At 36.7% G+C, this 21,588-nt stretch overlaps 1 protein-coding gene across 1 annotated transcript in view; it reads right to left on the bottom strand.

Moving 5' to 3' along the window:
• The window catches only part of CEP112 (centrosomal protein 112), a gene marked incomplete at its 3' end in the record, with an annotated part of 254,693 nt that overhangs the window by 221,380 nt on the left and 11,725 nt on the right, over nucleotides 1-21,588 (bottom strand). The gene's annotated exons all lie outside the window — the stretch shown is intronic.

A 21,588-nucleotide genomic window follows, 5' to 3' on the forward strand; every position in this document is an offset into this window, starting at 1 on the left:
AAATGTAAGTTTTTCCCTTTCACTTTTTCCTGATGCTAAAATATTTCAACGACAATCCAGAAACATTCTCCCAGCATCTTTGCTGATTCCAAATACTACAGAAACATAGACTTGTCACTATGAAAATAAAGAGATAAGTAATGAGACATATAATAAGCTTTAAAAGCCTAAAAAAAGACTGACTGAATTTCTTCCTGCGAAAGAAACTTATACATATGGAAAATTTCTAAAATGTCTTTTTAATTTGTGTCCTCAATGTGATTCAAGTAGACATTTCAGATATAAAAAGGAAATAAACAATCTGTGATCATAAAAATGTGCTTAAAAATGAAAAACATGATTACCAAATTTTAAAACCACAATGTAAAAAGAGAATGGCAGATAAAATATAGCATAAAATCAAATCAGCAAATTAGAAAACTACTTCAAGAAATATTCTGAGAACACACAAAAAATTAAGGGATGAATATGATAAATAAAAATGCAACAGATAAGGGAGATAAATTCAAAATCTCTCACATCAAAATAATATGAATTCCAGAAGGCATAAATAAAACAGAAACTGGGAAATTAATAATTAAAGAAATAGTACTGACAATGCCAATCAAGACTGCATTGGAGAAAAACCTAAAGGAATAACCGAGAACATCTCTTTTGCTCGGACAGAAATGCATTGCCCAAAAAAAACCCCAAAAATGTAATGCCATGCTATTGTCAAAAAGACCACAAATAAATGTTGGTGAGGATATGGAAAAAAGGAAAACCTAGCACCCTGTTAGTGGGTATGTAGATTGGTGGAGCCACTATGGAAAACAGTAAGGATGGTCCTCAAAAAACTAAAAATAGAACTACCATATGATCCAGCAATTCCACTCCTGGGTATATATGCAAAGAAAATGAAAACACTAATTCAAAAAGATACATGCACCCCAATGTTCACAGCAGCACTATTTACAGTAGCCAAGACATGGAAGCAACCTAGGTGTCCATCAACAGATGAATGGATGAAGGTATGGCACATATGTACAATGGAATACTACCCAGCCGTAAAAAGGAATAAAATTTTGCCCTTTGCAACAAAATGGATGGACCTAAAATGTATTATGCTAAATGAAATAAGTCAGACAGAGAAAAGCAAACACTGAATGTTATCATTTATATGTGAAATCTAAAAAATAAAGCAAACAAATATAACAAAACAGAAACAGACTCACAAGCTAATTGTTACCAGTAGCAAGAGGGGTGGGGGGAGGGACAAGGTAGGAGGAGGGGATTAAGAGGTACAAACTACTATGTATAAAATAAATAAGATACAAGGATATATTGTACAGCACAGGGAATACAGCCAATATTTTATAATAACTTTAAATGGAATATAATCTATAAAAATACCGAATCACTAGTAGTATGCCTGAAATTAATATAATATCATAAATCAACTATACTTTAATTTTTTAAAATGTAATGTCATAAAAAGGACAGGAACTGAAGGTCTGCCAGGCTCTGGTTTCAGAGACAGCTAGAAAGAGCAGGAAGTATGACTCTGGACAAGTAGGAGAGAATCAAAGTTCCTCTAAGTAGAAGGACAAAGTCAAACTCATCAAGAAACCAGAAGCAGGGATGGAGTTCCTTGTTCTTGAGAAGAAGCTGAAAATCAGTGCTGGTGACCAGTTCGGAAAGCTCTGGCTTATAAGAAGCTTTGTGCCCGGGAAAGGCAAGGAACACAGACATGGTCTCAAAGCCAAGGAACTAGACTCGTCGTATGAAAGGACAGAGTTCAAAGTGAAAAGAGGGGGACTTCCCTGGTGGCGCAGTGGTGAAGAATCCGCCTGCCAATGCAGGGGACACGGGTTTGATCCCTGGTCCGGGAAGATCCCACATGCCGCAGAGCAACTAAGCCCGTGCGCCACAACTACTGAGCCCACGTGCTACAACTACTGAAGCCTGCACACTCTACAGCCCATGCTCTGCAACAAGAGAAGCCACTGCAATGAGAAGCCCGCGCACCGCAATGAAGAGTAGCCCCCGCTCGCCGCAACTAGAGAAAGCCCACGCGCAGCAATGAAGACCCAATGCAACCAAAAATAATTTTTAAAAATTAAAAAAAAAAAAGTGAAAAGAGGCATTTGGTTCCCCAAATTCCTATAAACAGGAGGCAGGCTAAGAAAACTACTCAGCTTAAAACAAATCATTGCTTCTGTTAAAAAGAAAAAAAAAAAGATAATTCAGAAGGAAAAGTCAAGAACTCAAAAGACAGAGCAGAGAACCATGAAGAACACTTCCAGGAAGCAGCACTAAGCCCTAATCAAGAAACTGGCAACAGGGCTTCCCTGGTGGCGCAGTGGTTGAGAGTCCACCTGCCGATGCAAGGGACACGGGTTCGTTGCCCGGTCCGGGAGGATCCCACATGCCGCGGAGCGGCTGGGCCCGTGAGCCATGGCCACTGAGCCTGCACGTCCAGAGCCTGGGCTCAGCAACAGGAGAGGCCGCAATAGTGAAAGGCCCGCGTACCATTAAAAAAAAAAGAAAGAAAGAAACTGGCAACCAACAACTGTTAGATTTCAGAATTTCTATAGAACTGTCTGTCATTGGTTTGTGTCTCCCATTTTCCCTGTTTTTTAAATGGGAATTCTCCAGTCCCTCTCTCACCACTGGGAAGTGGGGGGTACGTTAGGGGTAGTGGTCAGGGGAGGTAACTTATGACTTTAGTTCACAGGTGTTTACAATGGAAGAAGCCACACCAGGAAAGTCTCACCTACACCTAGATACGATTTTTATTAGGTTTACTGAGGTATAATTTATGTACCGTAAAGCCATACCCATTTAAAATGTAGAGTTTTGACAAATGTATATACCTGTGTAACCAACACAATGAAGATACAGATTCTTTCCATCACACTCAGTTCTCTTGGCCTCCTTGGCAATCAATCTACTCCCTCCCACAAACCCAGGCAACCTGCATTTTGCAGAATCTCTTATATACGGAATCAAACAGAATTTTTTTTTTTTTTTTTTTTGCGTTATGCGGGCCTCTCACTGTTGTGGTCTCTCCCGTTGCGGAGCACAGGCTCCGGACGCGCAGGCTCAGCGGCCGTGGCTCACGGGCCCAGCCGCTCCACAGCATGTGGGATCTTCCTGGACCGGGGCACGAACCCGCGTCCCCTGCATCAGCAGGCAGACTCCCAACCACTGCGCCACCAGGGAAGCCCCAGAATGCACTTTTTATGTCTGGCTCCTCTCACTAAGGAAGAGAGATTTAGCCAAGTTGTTGCATGTATCAAAGTTCATTTCTTTTTATTGATTAGAAGTATTCCATTATATGCATGAACCTTAATTTCCTTTCTGAGTCATGTACTGATGGACAATTATCTCCACATTTGGCTATTATGAATAAAGCTGCTATGGACATTCAAGAATTTATGTGGACATACATTTTCATTTCTCTTGACATGTAGGAATAGAATTGTGAGGTCAAACGGTAAATTATCTAAAACTTTGTAAGAAATTGGTAAACTGTTTTCCAAAGTGGTGGTGCCACTTTATATTCCCATTAACGCTGTATGAGACTTCCAGTTTCATCTCATTGTCACCATACTTGGTTTTCTGTCTTTATCATTTTAGCCATTCTAATGGGTGTATAGTGGTATCACATTGTGCTTTATAATTTTCATTTCCCTGATAAAGGATGATGTTGTCCATCTTTTCATGTGTGTACATTAGCCATTTATTTATATATACATTTTGTGAAGTGTCTGTAAAATCTTTTGCACATTAATTGGGTTGTTGTCTACTTTTCCTTGAGTTGCACATACTCTAGACACAAGTCATTTATCAGATATATGTATTTAGAATATTTTCTCTATACGTGGGGAGCACCATCTATTCATGATATAATACCCTTTGTATATTTTCTGGATACAATATGTTAATTAAGAATTTTAAAATCTATATTCATGCAGGAATATTGGTATGTAGTTTTACATTCTGGGAATGTCCGTCTTCTTTTGAAAACAAAGTAATACAGACTTAACAAAGTGAGTTGGGAAGCATTCCCTCTTTCTCTATTTCCTGAAAAAAATTTATGTAGGGTGATATCACTTCTTCCATAAAAGCCTAATAGAATTCACCAAGGAAGCCGTCTGGGCTTACAGATTTCTTTATAGGAAGGTAGTTAATTATAAAATAAATTTCTTTGGTTAACTATAGGGATACTCAGATTCCCCATTTCTTCTTGTCTTTTAAGGAATTCTTCTATTTCATCCAAATTTTCACTGATACAAAGTTGTTTATAATAGCCTCATTATACTTTTTTTTTTTTTTTTGGCCATGCCACATGCTTGCAGGATCTTACTTCCCTGACCAGGGATCGAACCCTGGGCCCCTAGCAGTGAAAGTGAGGAGTCCTAACCACTGGACCACGAGGGAATTCCTACCTCATCATATTCTGAATGTCTGTAGGATCTGTGTGGAGCATCCTCTTTCATTCATTCCTGACATTGCTAATTTGTGTTTTCTCTCCCATTTTTAAATTTTTAACTGTGGCAAAATACATGGAACATAAAATTTACCATCTTAACTACTTTTAAGTGTTCAGTTCAGTGGTTGGAAATACAATCACAGTGCTGTGCAACCACCATCACCATCCATCTCTAGTTTTTCCATCTTCCCAAGACTGAAACACTCTACCTATTAAACAATAACTTCCCTTTCTCCTCTCCTCTCAGCCCCTGGCAAACACCATTCTACTTCCTGCCTCTATGAATTTATACTTCATATAAGTGGAATCATACAGTATTTTTCATTTTGTGACTGGCTTATCTGTCTTAGCATAATATCTTCAAGGTTCACCCATGTTGTAACATGTGTCAGAATTTCCTTCCTTTTTAAGGCTCAATAATATTCCATTGTATTATATGCCACATTTTTATGCATTCATCCATTGATGGACACTTGGGATGCTTCCATCTTTTGGCTACTGAAAATAATGATGCTATGTACAAGGCTATACACATATCTGTTTGGGTCCCTGTTTTCAATTATTTTGGATATATACACGGAAGTGGGATTTCTGTATGATATGGTAATTTTATTTTTAATTTTTTTTGATGAGCTGCTGACAGTGTTCAACCACAGCTACACTATTTTACATTCCCACCAAGAGTACACAAGGGTCCAACTTCTCCACATCCTTGCCAAACACTTGTTTTGTTTGTTTGTTTTATAATAGCCATCCTAATAGATGGTATCTCATTATGGTTTTGACTTGCATTTCCAGAATGATTACTGATCATTTTTTTGGAGAAATGTCTATTCAAGTCCTTTGCCCACTTTTTAATCAAGTTGTTTGTTTTTGTTGTTGTTGAATTGTGGGGTTCTTCACATACTCTGGATATTAACCCTTTTTCAGGTAGGTGATTCGCAAATATTTTCTCCCATTCCATGGGTTGCCTTTTCACTCTGCTGATTGCGTCCTTTGATGCACAAAAGTTTTTAATTTTGACATGGTCCAATTTATCTACAGATTTTTTTGGTTGTTGCTTGTGCTTTTGGTATCATATCCAATAAATCAATGCCAAATCCATCGTCATGAAGCTTTCCCCCGATATTTTAAGAGTTCTGTAGTTGTAGCTTTTACCTTTAGGTATTTGATCAATTTTGCATTAATTTTTATATATAGTAAAAAGTAAGAGTCCAACTTCATTCTTTTGCAGGTGAATATCCAGTTTTGCTACACCATTTGTTGAAAAGACTGTCCTTTTCCTATTGAATGGTCTTGGCACCCCTGTCAAAAATCATTTGACCATATATGCAAGGGCTTATCTCTGGGCTCTCTATTCTAATCTATTAGCCTATATGTCTGTCTTTATGCCAGTACCAGACTTTTTTATTAATTTATCCAATCATTAATTTGTTCATTCATTCATATTCATTTAACAAATAACTGAGTTATTAACTGTGCTCCATGGTACAGTGACAGGCCTTAGGAATATAATTGTGAGCAAGACAGAGTCTCTCTCCTAAAGGAGCTTTGTGAAGAGGAACCACAGACTGATATCAGAGCAGACTACACCCCTTCTATAGTTTGTTAAAGATTATTCCCAATAGTCTTTGCATCATCTTCATAAAACATGAAGTCATAAGGAAAAAAAAAAACGCTTTATTGATTGCTACATAGAGGTACCTAAGTACCGTGGCCTCTCTATCATTATTACTGACAAATTGTGGTGCCTCCCTTACCAAATTTGGTCAGTGTATTATGTGTTAACGGGCACACTCACATTTACGGTGGTGTCTGTCCTTTGTATAGAGGCTGGTTTGGGTACATTTCCTCTTTGCTTCAACAAATACCGAGCACAAAGAACATCTAGAATCTCCAAAGGTGTGTGGACTTATATATATTTTTGGTGCTCTCTCCAAGTGTTTTTAGCATCTCAGTGTAGCCAAGCAAGAAACTTATTTAATTCAAAAACTGCTAGTTATTTTTTATTTAAAATGCAAAAAAAAAATATGTTCATTACAAAAAGTAAATAAAACTGGCAACAGATCTAGCTTCCCACGTTTCCCAGCACAAACACCAAATGTGAAAGTGAACTGTAGGGCTGTGTACAGTTCTCTCTTTCCTTCATGTATCTTAGACTAGCATCAGCATTGACTGTCCTGCAAAATAGCCTTGTTTCCCAGAAACAGGAAGACTACTATACCTAGGTTGGGAGATCTATCCTTGCTATATCCAAAATAATAATGATAGAAAAGTAGATTAAAAATATTTACATGGTTGTAACATGTCTGATGTTTTTTTTTTCAACTCTAACAATTTTATAGCCACTTTTTACCTCTTCTTCTTTCCACACCTCTTTAGTCTCCATTATGAGGTGCTAGCTACTAGAAGGGAGGTAAGATTAAAACTGCACACTGGTGCAGAAAGCTCACTCTATCCTTTGAGGATACCACGACACTGTTTAGATTACTGTGGCATTGTAGGAAGTTTTGAAATTAGAAAACGTTAGAATTCCAGTTTTGCTTTTCTCTTCCAAGACTGTTTTAGCTATTCAGTGTCACTTGAGATTCCATATGACTTTTAGGAAGTATTTTTCCTTTTCTGAAAAGAAAAAAAAAGCCACTGGAATTTTGATAGGGATTGTATTGTGTTGGCCAAAATGTTCATTCGGGTTTCCCATGTTACCCAACCCAATATTATTCAATATATCACTTTGGGTTGTATTGTACATCGTAACAATATTAAGTCTTCCAATCCATGAACACATGTCTTTCCATTTATTGGTGTCTTTTTAAATTCCTCTCAACAATATTTTGTAGTGTTTTTAGTGTACAAGTCCTTGGTCAAGTTTATTCCTAAGTATTTTATTCTTTTTGACACTGTTGTAAATGGAACTGTCTTCTTAATTTCCTTTTCAGATTGTTCACTGTTAGTGTATAAAATTGTGACTGATTTTTATTTGTTGGTTTTGTATCCTGCTACTTTGTTGAATTTATTTATTAGTTCTAATAGTTTTTTGTGGAATATTTAGTTTTCTGTATATAAGATCATATCATTTGTGAACAGAGATCATTTTTCTTCTTTCTTTTCAATTTCGATGACTTTTCTTTTTCTTGCCTCATTGCTCTGGTTAGGACTTCCAGTACTATGCTGAATAGAAGTGATGAGAGTGGGCATCCCTGTCTTATTACTGCTCTTAAAGGTAAAACTTTTGCTTTCACTCTTAAGTATGCTGTTAGCTGTGGGCTTTTCATATACGGCCTTTATTATTTTGAGTTAGTTTCCTTCTATTCGTAGTTTGTCAAGTATTTTTATCATGAAAGGGTGTTAAATTCTGTCACATGCTTTTACTGCATCAATTGAGATGATCACGTGTTTCTTTCCCATCATTCTGTTAATGTGGTGTACTAAAATGATTGTTTCATTTGTCAAATTTTCCTTGCATTCCAGGAATATATCCCACTTTGTCATGGTGTATAATCCTTTTAATGTGATGTTGAATTGTTTGCTAGTATTTTTCTCAGGGTTTTTTCATCAATACTCATCAGGAATATTGGTTTGTAGTTTTCTTGTAGTGTCTTTGTCTGGCTTTGGTATCATGGTAATGCTGGCCTCATACCACGAATCTTAAAGTATTCCCTCCTCTTCAATTTTGGAAGAGTTTAAGGAGGATTGGTGTTAACTATTCTTTAAATGTTTGACAGAATTCACCAGTGAAGCTATCTGGTCCTAGGCTTTTCTTTGTTGGAAGGTTTTTGAATACTGCTTTAATCTCCTTACTAGTTATAGGTCTGTTCTAGAAATAGAAATAGATTTTCTATTTCTTCATGATTCAGTCTTGGTAGGCTGTGCTCCTAGGAAATTATCCACTTCATCTAGGTTACCCAATGTGTTGGTTTACAACTGCTCATTGTACTCACTTATAATGCTTTTTATTTCTGTAAAATCAGTTGTAATGTCTCTTCTTTCATGTCTGATTTCAGTTGTCTTTTTTTCTAGTGGTTTCCATGATTTTCTCTAATGTTTTCCCATTTTCTGTTTTATTTCCTTTCTTCTGCTAGCTTCAGGGTTTGTTCTTTTCCTAGGTTCCTTAAGATGTAAATGTAGGTTGTTGATGTCAAGATTTTTCTTTTTTAATGTAAGATTTTACAACTATAAATTCCCCTCATAGCACTGCTTTCACTGCATCCCATAAGTTTTGGTATGTTGTGTTTTCATTTTCATTTGTCTCAAGATATTTTCTGATTTCCTTTTTGATTTCTTTTTTGACTTCTTGACTATGAGTGTGTTATTTAATTTCCATATATTTATGAATTTTCCAGCTTTACTATTGATTCCTAGTTTCCCTATATTTTGATCAGCAAAGATACTCTGTATGATTTCAATCTTTTAAAATATATTAAAACTGGTTTTGTGGACTATCAAATGGTTTTATCCTGGAGAATATTCCATGTGCACTTGAGAAAAATGTATTCTACTGCTGTTGGATGGAATGTTCTCTATATATCGGTTTAGTCAAATTGGTCTGCAGTGTTGTTCAAGTCCTCTGTTTCTTTATGATCTTCTGATTGTTCTAACCATCACTGAATGTGTCGTACTGAAGTTTTCTTACCACTGTTGTAGAGCTATTTCTCCCTCCATTCTGTTGATGTTTGACTCATATATTTAAGACTTCTGATGTTTGGTGCATGTATGTTTATAACTGTTATATCTTCCTGGTTCATTGACCCTTTTATCATTATATAAGTTCATTCTTTGTCTCTTGTAACAGGTTATTACTTAATCTATTTCTTATAATACAAATCCACTCCTGCCCTCTTTTGGTTACTATTTGCATGGAATACCTTTTCCATCCTTTCACTTTCAACTTGGATGTGTCCTTAGATCTAAAGTGAGCCCCTTGTAGGTAGCATATAGTTGGATATCTTTTTATTCAACTGCCTTTGTAATCCTATAAAAAATAAAAAGTGGAATTGTAAACCAGAATTACCATTCTACAGGTTTTTATATTTACCAATGTATTTCTCTCTTTTTATTTCATGAGTCTAACTAGAATTTATCAATTTTATTTAACTTAAAAAAAAAATGTTTGCCTCCACTGACTTTATTGTTTTCCTGTTGCATTGATTTCCACTCTTATCTATTTTATTTCCTTCATTCTGCTTACATTGGATTCACTCAGCTCTTATTCTTCCATCTTCCAAAGGGAGAAGCTGTGACCACTGATTCTGGATTTTTCTTCTTTTCTGACACAAGCATTAAAAACCCTGTATTTCCCTCTAAGCTGCATCTCATAAATTTTGATATGTTGTATTTTCTTTACCATTTGGTTCAAAATTTCTATAAACCCTCGTGATTTCTTTCGTGACAAATAGGTTATTTAGAGGCGAGTTTTTTTAATTTATAAACGTTTGACGGCTTTTCTGGATGTACTATAATTGTTTCTTTCTTATTAAATTCCGATGAGATCAGAAAACATGCTCTGTGTGACGTCCATCCTTTGAGACCAACTGAATTTCTTTTACAACCCAGACATGACTTATCCAGATGAACATACCATGTGCACTTGAAGAATGTGTAATGTGCACTTATTGGATGGGGTATTTCTTAGATGTCAACTAGGTTGAGGTAGCTCAGAGTATTGTTCAAATCTTCCATATCCTTGTTGATTCTTTGGTCACGTTGCTCCATAATTCCTAAGAAAGGGATGTTAAAGTCCGCAACAATGGCTGTAGATTTGTCTATTTCTCTCTTTAGCTCTTTTTACTTTTTGCTACATGTATTTTTTTTTAAAACAGATCTCTATTGGAGTATAACTGCTTCACAATACTGTGTTAGTTTCTGTTGTACAACAAAGTGAATCAGCCATATGCATACATATATCCCCATATCTCCTCCCTCTTGGATCTCCCTCCCACCCTCCCTATCCCACCCTTCTAGGTCATCGCAAAGCACCAAGCTGATCTCCCTGTGCTATGCTGCTGCTTCCCACTAGCTAACTATTTTACATTCGGTAGTGTATATATGTCGATGCTGCTCTTACTTCGCCCCAGCTTCCCCCTCCCCCCGCCATGTCCTCATGTTCATTCTCTATGTCTATGTCTTTATTCCTGCCCTGCCACTAGGTTCATCGGTACCATTTTTTTTTTTAGATTCCATATATATGTGTTAGCATATGGTATTTGTTTGTCTCTTTCTGACTTACTTCACCCTGTATGACAGACTCTAGGTCCATCTACCTCACTACAAATAACTCAATTCCGTTTCTTTTTATGGCTGAGTAATATTCCATTATATATATGTGCCACATCTTCTTTATCCATTCATCTGTCAATGGATATTTAGGTTGCTTCCATGTCCTGGCTATTGTAAATAGTGCTGCAATGAACACTGTGGTACATGTCTCTTTTTGAATTATGGTTTTCTCAAGATATATGCCCAGTAGTGGGATTGCTGGGTCATATGATAGTTCTATTTTTAATGGAGCTGGAGGAATCAGGCTCCCCAACTTCAGACTATACTACAAAGCTACAGTAATCAAGACAGTATGGTACTAGCACAAAAACAGAAATATAGATCAATGGAACAGGATAGAAAGCCCAGAGATAAACTCACTCACATATGGGCACCTAATTTACAACAAAGGAAGCAAGAACATACAATGGAGAAAAGACAGTGTCTTCAATAAGTGGTGCTGGGAAAACTGCACAGCTACATGTAAAAGAATGAAATTAGAACAGCACCTAACACCATACACAAAAATAAACTCAAAATGGATTAAAGACCTAAATATAAGACCAGATACTATAAAACTCTTAGAGGAAAACAAAGGAAAAGCATTCTTTGACATAAACCACAGCAAGATCTTTTTTGACCCACCTCCTAGAGTAATGGAAATAAAAATAAACAAATGGAACCTAATAAAACTTCAAACCTTTTGCACAGCAAAGGAAACCATAAACAAGACGAAAAGACAACGCTCAGAATGGGAGAAAATATTTGCAAATGAAACAACGGACAAAGGATTAATCTCCAAAATATACAAACAGCTCATGGAGCTCAATATCAAAAAACAAACAATCCAGTTAAAAAACTGGGTGGAAGACCTAAATAGACATTTCATCAAGGAAGACATACAGATGGCCAAAAGGCACATGAAAAGATGCTCAACATCACTAATTATTAGAGAAATGCAAATCAAAACTACAATGAGGTATCACCTCACACTGGTCAGAATGGCCATCATCAAAAAATCTAGAAACAATAAATTCTGGAAAGAGTGTGGTGAAAGGGGAACCCTCCTGTACTGTTGGTAGGAATGTAAATTGATACAACCACTATGGAGAACAGTATGGAGGTTCCTTTGCTACATGTATTTTTGAAGCTCTATTATTTGATGCATACACATTTATAACTGTTACGTCATGCTTATGAATTGACCCCTATATCATTACAAAATGATTCTATTCATCTCTGGTAATTCTCCCTGTCTTAAAGTCTATTTTATCTGATATTTAATATGGCCATTCCAGCTTTCTTATGTTTGTTGTTCCCATTACACATCTCTTTACATCCTTTTAGTTTTAATTTACTTGTCCTTATATGTATGTCTCTTACAGACAACATACAGTTTGTTCGTGCTTTTTTATCCAGTCTAACAACTGCTGCCTTTAAATTAGAGTGTTGAGTCCATTTACATTTAATGTAATCACTGATATGGTTCTATTTACTCTGCCATTTTGCTATTGGTTTTACATTTGTCCCATCTTTCTTTGTTCCTGTTTTTTCTCATGTTCATTCTCTATGTCTATGTCTTTATTCCTGCCCTGCCACTAGGTTCATCAGTACCATTTTTTTTTCCCCAGCTTTTCCCAGTTTTTTTTCCCCAGTTTTCCCAGCACCACTTATTGAAGACACTGTGTTCATTGACTATTTCATTGTATTCCATTTTAATCCCTCTAGTTATATTTCTTTCTAGCTGTATGCCTTTCTATTATACTTTTAGTACTTGTTCGAGGTATGGGCTAGGGAAGCAGTCCCCAACCTTTTTGGCACCAGGGACTGGTTTTGTGGAGGGCAATTTTTCCACGGACAGGGTGGTGGGAGGGGAATGGTTCAGGTGATAATGTGACCAATGGGGAGCAGCAGATGAAGCTTCGTTCGCTTGCCCGCCGCTCACCTCCTGCTGTGCGGCCCAGTTCCTAACAGGCTGCGGACCGTTACCGGTCCGTAGCCTGGGGGTTGGGGACCCCTGTGCTAGGCAATATCTAATATGCCCCCCAGTTATCCCCACATCCCTTGTGTAATGCCCTTTTCTTGAGTGTGGACTGAACCTAGTGACTTACTTCTAATAACCAGAATCTGGCAAAAGTGATTGATTATCACTTCGAAAACTACCTTACAAAAAGACTCTGGCTTCCATCTTGCTTACTTCCTCTGATGGAAGCCAGCTGCCTTATTGTGGGCTGTCCTACAAAATACAGAGCGCTGGTCTTTCAGGACAAGGGGGAGGAAGCACGGCCGAAGGTCTCCTGGAGTACTGATGTGCTATTTCTTGGCTGGGTTAGCAGCATAGGGATGTTTACTTTCTAACTGCTCTTTAAACTGTACCTGTCATTTTCATACACTTTTTACATACATGCTATGTTTCGCAGAGGTAAAACTTTTTAAGAGTAATACAACTACTGCCTTATAAATCAGAAAACTAAAATGAGAACTAACTTTATATTTCACATCTTTGCATTCATCTGAGCAGCAAGTAATACTGTTATATACCATCTGCAGAATAGTTTTCTTACAGTATTGCTAAATATCAATGAAACATAAAAATAATTAGCAAAAATTAATACTGCTCTAAAGTATCAAATAACACTGAAAATAAGAAAATGAAAATAACTTCCACGGATCCACAACATATTTATTTTAATATTTCAAAGGGAACTTTATTAGGAATAAAAAGAAAAACAAAGCTAAATCTTAAATAAATGAGAAGCTTGACAAAACCAAAAAATGACCAGAGATTCATAAACATTTTAAGACTTCGTATTTTTCCCCATTTCCTACTTTAAAATAACACATTTGATTTTAAAATTAAAAACCAGCTTTAAAAGTCACTCATTTAAATCAACGTTTATTAATACATCTCTGGTTTAATAGTATCAACACTCAAGAGAGTATTTTATTTTAATTCCCTTTAAGTTTTACAACACATATAAGCTTCCTGTCATCCTTTTTTGTTTAAAAGAACAATCAGAACTAAACTGTTCAGTATTATGATCTCACAAAAAGAAACTTGCTTGTGAAACAAAGAGATACTTATTACAAAGCCCCACTCGTTAAAAAATTTTAAAAAGGAAGAAGTGACTAAATTTGTCAAAAATCTGACTCAATGAAAAAAAAAAGCCTAAAAGAAATGCAAGGCCATTATTTTCAAAGCTATTCCATCTCAGTTACAAATTGTTGTCACTTGGCCTTGCCTTGGTAAATACTTAAGAATGATATTTAATTAGCACATCACTGTTGAAAATTAATGAGCAGCTAAGTGGTCCCATGAGTGTGTGAATCATACTGTTCTACTGAGGATCCTAAGAAAGTTTCCATCCCTTGTTTATGAAGCAGTCTTACCCCCAGAGCTCAAGGTTAAACGTCTACCTAACAAGTGTCCATTCTGGCAAAAAGACCAAGTTAATCACATTTGTTCCTCACTAAACGTTCTCTCCAAACACAATGATGAAAAAGACTGCCTTTTCTTTCATTAATTTAAGAAAAATGATTAATTTTTCTTTCTTCCAAAAAGACTTGTTGGGGAGAGGTCCTCTTAAACCTTAGACTGACCAACAGGAAGCTACCAGATACTGATCACGGGTGATCCTCACCAAAGAAGGGAGATACCCACGAAGTGCAGTAAGCACACAGCACAGGTCTCTCCCGGGGGCAGAGGCAGTTTAGATGCACCAACACCCACCTCCCACTGCCCACCTAGAGAGCAGCTCTCCACCTGGCAGGAAGACCCAGGTCTAGAACTCCAAGCCCCACTTGGTAGCCCCTAATCACATATGGCTACTTGAACTAATTAAAACCCAAAATTCAATTCCTCAGCCACAGTAGCCACAATGCAAGTGCTCAGCAGTCACATGTGAATAGTGGCTGCGATACTGCACAGCACGGCTGCAGAACATTCCCACCACTGTGGGATGTTGTATTATACTGCTGCAGAATATATGCAGTATACGTATGGAATGAAAATATGTAATGTACGACTGCAGAATGTATCTTTGCCTAATCAACAGGGCAATTCTTAAATAAAATGAATGTACTTTTTTGTGAATAATATTTAAGGATGTTTTACTATGTGTAACCCTAACCATAATTATTTATGCCAATGGACATAAAGAAACCCCAGGAAGGAAAGGTAATGATAAGCTCCCCTATAAATTCATCCAACAATTTAGAAGCAGGGGCTATTTATAGGTCAGTGCCATTTACATATAGAAATGGAGTTTAACAAATTTGAAAGATTCTATCTACTATAGTTGTTTGAGTATACAGACTAAAAATTAAATCAATTTTTAAAGTGAAAAATGTTTTTTCACACAGATCAACATACTCAACCATAAGTACATTTTTTCATTATACTTGGTCACCATCTGCTGGCGATGTTCTTAAACTGCACCAGCACATGAAACACTGGCTGTACTGGGAGACATTTTTAAAGGACACAGTCTCAGCTCTTCACCACAATGCATTCCTGGAAAACCACATCATAAAGAGGCTCATTGTAAAGCAAATCATATTTTCCATAAGGGCAGGACTATAATTAGATTCTTCATTCCAAACTAAAATCTGGCATCAAATAACCCATGGAAAGATCTCATTAAAGCAAGATGCAGAAATTATAGTCCTCTATACTCATTTAAAATAGGATAATTATTCTCCAAGTCCTTTCTTAAAGGTATGAACATATTTTTTATTTGAAGGACACAACATAAATCAAAAGATAAAACTTTAATTTATATAAAGTTAACCTAAATCTAATATGGTAAAAGTAATAGATAATAGATAATAATTCTGCTTGCATGCTCCTAGAATTCTTAAGCAATCTGGATGATGACTCTTTATAAAGTGGCATCTGAGGAAATGTAAACAACTGCTGCCTTCTTTTTCAGCAGTGAAGTCCTCGAAAATAAGCAGCATTGTCTCTCCTCCACCGTGAAGCAGTGTTTAAAGGTCGGCACTGATTCCACATCTCTCCTCTTTGCTTTCTCCTAACTCGTAACTCTTAACCAAAGTTTCCAGTAGAAATAATAAGGGGTATTACATCATTATTTTTCATCTTCCCCTATTCCAGAACCTAACTACACTCTGGTGATAAGCTACCAGACCACATCATACTTGACTAAAAAGTTATAAAAATAATTACAAGACATTAAAAAGAAGCTTCAAAACATTTTTCACAGAACAGGAGGACAAGAATAAAATCTATTATCTTTGTGTCTGTCTTTGGGATAATGCACAGAAAAAAGCACATAGAGACGACAAGAACTGAAGTCTAATGTCACTTAGGCAGCTTCTAATACACGCTGTGATAAAATGTTTAAAAACAGGGCCAGCCACACTGTGTTCCCTCTATCCTGGAAAAGGGGGCTTGCTGAGTTATCTAAATAAAGACAGATTCAAAACCTCTTTTATTTTATTTTTACTTTATTTTTTTATTTCTTTGGCCGCGCTGCGTGGCTTTCAAGATCTCAGTTTCCTGACCAGGGATTGAACCCGGGGCCCTGGCAGTGGACACACTGCGTCCTAACCACCGGACCACCAAGGAACTCCCAAAAGCCTCTTCTAAAATACTATTACCTCTCTTTATTCTGAGAGTGTGCAGGAACTCCCAAAAGCCTCTTCTAAAATACTACTACCTCTCTTTATTCTGAGAGTGTGCAGGAACTCCCAAAAGCCTCTTCTAAAATACTATTACCTCTCTTTATTCTGAGAGTGTGCAGGATTCATACTTACAATCAGAACTTTTCTGCATAGCCATTAATTTCTTTCTCTCAGGAACACAGAATGACTTTTAGGAACTGAAAATAATTAATGACCAACGGATCTTAAGACAATACCCTTTGGGAAGATTAGATAATGAGAGAAGCAAAAGAGCAGTCACTCTAACAAGCAAGCCCCTGTGCGGCCTGTTAAAGTAACCATCCCCACACCATTGATGATGGCGTTAGCAACAGCCAACGCTTTCATAGCTCCCGTGTCAGAAGCTCGACATGCAGTATTCACTTCACCCACACGACTCTGACGTTAGTACTACCCCCATCTCCAACTTACACGAGACAAAACTGGGGTTTAGAGAAAGTAAGTAACTTGCCTGAGGACACAGGGTTGCCAAGTGTCCCAAGTGATATTTGAGCAAAGGCAAACTGCCTCATTTCAGCTCAACCTAGAAATAACCAAGAACAAAGGTATAGTCGGCCAAGATTGCGAACACAGCTCAAGTGGAGAAAAAATGGATTATAGTGAAGTTTCCGTATTTGCTGCATAAAGTACTCATGCCTACATGGAACACCAGAAAGAATATGGGGTCTGGAATCACAAAGACCTAGATTCCAATACTGAATCCATCACTGGGAAAGTTTATTGACCTTACTGAAGCTGTTACCTCATCAATTAATACAAAGGGCCATTTTGTCAACCTCACAGAATTACAGAGAGGATGAAATCAGATAACTTACAAAAGATTTCTAGAAGAATATTTAGCATACAGTAGGTGCTCCACAAACGTACAACTTGCCTCACTTGGTTCCTATTTTAACGAACTAGAAATACAAGTGAAATCCACAAACACTGAGATTGTTTATTGGGAAAATTTCATTCTTATGTTTAAATATGTATATTTGCTATATATGGTTAGATTTATTAATGTGCATCAGTACTGTAAATAGTGTGTATGTCCAACATTTTAATAAGGTAGTATTTTGGAAGGCAACTTGACACCATCTATCAAAAAATGTGTGATTATTAAAAATAACATAGACATGTGTACAAAAAAGTTCTGAATTACTCCCACTCCCTAAAGGTAAAACAGTTTCATATGTGGCACCCAGAAATATTCCATGCACACGTACCCATACGTATCCATATATCCTCTTTAAAATACACACACACACACATGAATGGAAGCTTACTACACTTTTATGTACTTCTTTTGAACTTTATACATCTTAGAGATCATTCCATACTAGCCCATACATTTTTGTTACCATTGCACAAGATGTTGAACCTACAAATAATCCCACCAACAGCTCACCCATTAAATGTTTTACTGTGCCCAGTTACAGCATCACTAATAGCCCAAACACACACAGGCGCATGATGATGTATGTACCAGGATGTTAACTAAGGCATTCTTTTAACACTAAAGAATCAAAAGCAACGAGATGTGTAAGTTACAGTAAATCTACGCTATGGATTATTATCTGTGATGAAAAAGATTACACAGGTTACATGACACAGGATTAAGACACAGTTAAGTGACAAAAGAACACTACATGTAGTACAAGCCAACTTATAATTTTTAATTACATACGTGTGGGTATGTGTGTACTATGGAATGATACACACCAAATTGTTGATGCCAACTACCTCTCGTGAGGGAAGTGAAGCAAGAACATGGAGGGAAGGACTCTTTTTACCCTTCATAGTTCTACACTGAGGTTTTTACAAAGAGCGTGTATCATATATAGACTGTATCATTTTCTAAAATGAGGATAAAAACTGTATCAGTCATCTATTGCTGCATAACCAATTACCACAGACATAACAGCTTTAAACAACACATACATTTTCTCATAGTTTCTGTGGGTCGGAAGTGCAGGTGCAGCCGAGCTCAGTCCTCTGCTTAAGGCCACACAAGACTGCAATCAGGGTTTGCCCAGAGCTGGGTTCTCATCCGGATACTCAATGAGGGAAGAATCTGCTTCCCCATTGTCACGGTCGTCGGCAGCTTCCATTCCTTCTGGATATGGGATTCACGGCAGCCAGCTTCTTCAAGCCAGCAAGGAAGAGACAGCAAAAGCCTCTAGAGCCAGGCTGCCAGCAGGGCAGAGTCTTATGTACCGTAATGTATTCATGGAAGTGACAGCCCATCACCATTGCCATATTCTATTGGTTAGAAGCCACTCACAGGTCCTGCCCACACTCAAGGAGGAGGGACTGTACAAGGCTGTCAACACCTAGAGCAGGATCTCGGGGCCACCTGAAACTCTGTGTACCACAAAGACAATTAGGATCTTTACCATCTCTCAATGGTAAGCACCTGAAAGATGACCGGGAAGTAATTTATATGGATGTATTTCATGGTTGTCTAAATGAAATTAACCAAACTGTACAGGCAGGAGATCTATGTCTATGGTCTCATTAGTAACATTTTGTAAAACCATGCTCCAAGTTCAAATATAATTCAAGTATTTCATTGTCAAGAAAAGAAGCAGCTATTTGACATTAAATACAATAAAAGATCTCTAATAAAATGGCAAGGCAATTTGGAAAGTGGTTTTTCTAAAATAAACCATGGGTAATAACATAAGCTTACACCAAGAACTATGAAAAAGGAAAGCAAAGGATAAAACCAGGACAGGATTAGTTATGTGTTGAAACTGAAGTGAAATGCTACGTTTACCAGTGTGCAATGTGTATTTGGTGGAAAAAAGCATGATAATAAGCCTGATAGAATATGACCTCATAATACTTCTAATGTGTCTAGAATGAGGCTACATGCCATATCCTACAGGGAGAATAAAGGTAAAGGAAAGGTGCCATCTATTGAATAGGGAGTCCTAACAAAGAGGCTTCAAAAGGACTCTGCATCTTTAATAATATAAAAAGGCTAGGACACAAACAGCATAATCTAAAATGCCATTAGAAATACTTCACATACAAAAAGGTCTAAGTAAAGCAGGATTTTATAAAGTGATCAAAAAAGAAACACTAAGGGGGAATATCTTTTAAGATTAAAGAGGATGTTCAAAGGACAAGCTGAAGTGGTTGTAACATTTATGAGGCAGCATTAAACTTCAGTTCTAAGTAACAATAAATTATTCACTACAAAAACATACATGTGTCAAATATTATAAGCCTCTTAAACTTTTTAAACAATTTCTTACAGAACGGAGGAGATGTATTAGGTCAACATGAGCAGATTCTAACTTTTTCAGCAGCACAGTATGACCACTCAGAGCAAAGGAACAACTTCAGAAAAAAATATGAAGACAGACCATCAATAGATTCCACCACCACTACTGATCTGATCTCACACGTTTTGTATCTGGTCTTAAATCAATTGTATTGCCTTTAGATGAAGTAAATGTTAGTTTTATTTTTAAGTGCCTTCATATATGTAAAATTACAAATATCTGTTAATTAATGTACATGCAAATTAAAATTTTTAAATAGATCAAGTTAAATTAAGAGAAGCATGTAAGTAAAGATACCCCTGAGAAGTTTTGTTTTTGCAGCCCTACTTGGCCTTGGCCTTAGTGAAATTCTAACACTTGACTAGAAAGAGACTTGCCTTTTCCAGTTCCTTCACTGCCTTTACTAATTGCATTGTTAAAAATATAAAAAGGTTAGGACACAAACAGGGCATCTCTGTAGCCTATAACCACACATCTCTTAACTTCTTCTAAAATTTATCCTTCCCTCAACTTTTTCTAACAGTACTTTTTGCAAATCCTTGTGAGCCATTCTCTCTGCCACGATATGCCTGTCTCAAAGGGGTTGTGTCCAGAATAAATTCAATGTGTGGCAGTGCCTAACAGCCCATTCACTGACTCGTGTAGGCACTCACCAAAAACTAAGACTCATGCCGTTTGTCACAGGTGCCCGCCCAGGGCCAGGCACTGGAAATACCGTGCAGACAGGAAGAACACTGTCCCTGCCTCAGTCCCTGTAACGAGACCACAATCTCCTTACACCCCCACTTACTGCTACACAGCTAACAAAAATTCCACAGTCACACCTCTTCTGCTTCTAAATCTCCTAGGAAGGCAAAAATTAGTATTTAACACCACCAGCTATGGACTCATCTATTCATTCCTTTTCACTCTTCCGAAACATGTCCTTAATTATATCACCTCTTCCTGTTCCATATTAATTTGTTTCCCTTTCTAATAAAAAAATTTCACATGGACTGGATCTCTTGCTTTCTGTTCACCTGTTCTTTTCCACCATAATACCTGAGGTCTGAAAAACATAACCAGACTATATCAACTACGAAGACATTTGAAATTACTAATAAGATTTCTGTATCTTTTAAGGAATAAACCAAAAAAAAATTATAGCAGAAAAGAAAGATAACATTGTTAACCTATTCAAATTCCAAAAATTAAAATTACCAAGAGAACGGTGAGGAGTGATGTATGAATTGACACTGTCTAATATTTTAACATTTCAGGGAACAGTGCCAAAGGTAAAACTCAAAATCTGATAAAAGTCCAATTTAAATCTATCCGTCCTAAAGGCCAAAAGTTATGCTACAACAACAATTGTTTTATTGTGTACTTAAAAAACTTAGAAGTTCAGTTTTATTTGTACTAAAAATCCTATTTAAGCTTAGTACTCTAGTAAGAAAGCACAGTTTAATAGGGTTTATGTTTGCATTCATTATTTTATTAAATCAAAACGAATACTGTTCAATGAGGGGGAAAGGACAGAAATTCAAGCATAAGCTTCAAGATGGATATGGAGGATGTTATATTTGGTTGAAGTCAGTGAAATGTTCTTAATTCATGCTTGTCATAAAGGAAAACAGAGAACTGTGTCATTTAAAGATTTTCAGACACCGCTTTCCAAGCAGTGGACAAGATAGAAATATTTAACATATATCCAAAAAGCAGCTAAAAACATAATATAATCTTGAATATACAATAAATGGAAAAGCAAAACTGTTATTTTACCTATACAACATTCCTTCATAGCCCTCAACTTCATAGCAAAAATATAAAGTAAACCAACTGTTTACCATAAAAAAAACATGGAAAAATGGAATGTATTAACCAGTTCCAAACACGGGCTAAATAATGAAACACACTTGA

This window comes from Hyperoodon ampullatus, assembly GCF_949752795.1.
Source record: "Hyperoodon ampullatus genome assembly, chromosome: 19".
Classification (NCBI taxonomy): Eukaryota; Metazoa; Chordata; class Mammalia; order Artiodactyla; family Ziphiidae; genus Hyperoodon; species Hyperoodon ampullatus.